The sequence below is a fragment of the Theobroma umbraticum genome, unplaced genomic scaffold, assembly GCF_002168275.2.
Source record: "Theobroma umbraticum cultivar Fairchild unplaced genomic scaffold, ASM216827v3 scaffold_299.0, whole genome shotgun sequence".
Classification (NCBI taxonomy): Eukaryota; Viridiplantae; Streptophyta; class Magnoliopsida; order Malvales; family Malvaceae; genus Theobroma; species Theobroma umbraticum.
The window spans coordinates 399,749-400,335 of NW_018397285.1; positions in this window are offsets into that span (position 1 = coordinate 399,749).

The window sequence follows — 587 nt, forward strand, 5'->3', positions numbered from 1 at the left end:
GCTTAGCAAGGCCTTATGTGCTTAAGATGATAGGATATATCACTCAACATAAGTAGTTGGGTTGGGTTATAGATCATGATTTGAGTATAGACCTTATACTTTCTTTGCTACTAGAAAGTTATTCATAGTTTGTGTTGAACTTCAATATGAACAAGATTGAGGTAACCCTTTCAGGCTTATTAAATATGCCCACACAAGCTGAGAACACCATTGCGAATGAGAAGCCTTTAGTTCATCTTGTCTCTTGTTTAAGAGTTAGATACCTTGCTCTAGATATCATAATCAAAAGCTAATTAAATCAAAATCTTTGCTTCTTCACCTTTAGGATTTGTCAAATCTTCAGCCGCTCAAGTGTTTAGCCTTTGATAGTAATCCACACAGTGACTGAATAAGACTTTTCCAAAGGTAGGATTTTACTTATGCTAGCAAGTTTTGTTTGTAAAACAAAAGGATCAAAATTCTTGCCGAATCTTATTTTTGTCAGATAAAAAAAAAACTATTTTTCTTTGCTTATTTTATGAAACGTCGGAAACGTGGTTGGAGGCTTCAAGTTTTTAGTTTGCTAATATAACATATTTATATAGCCA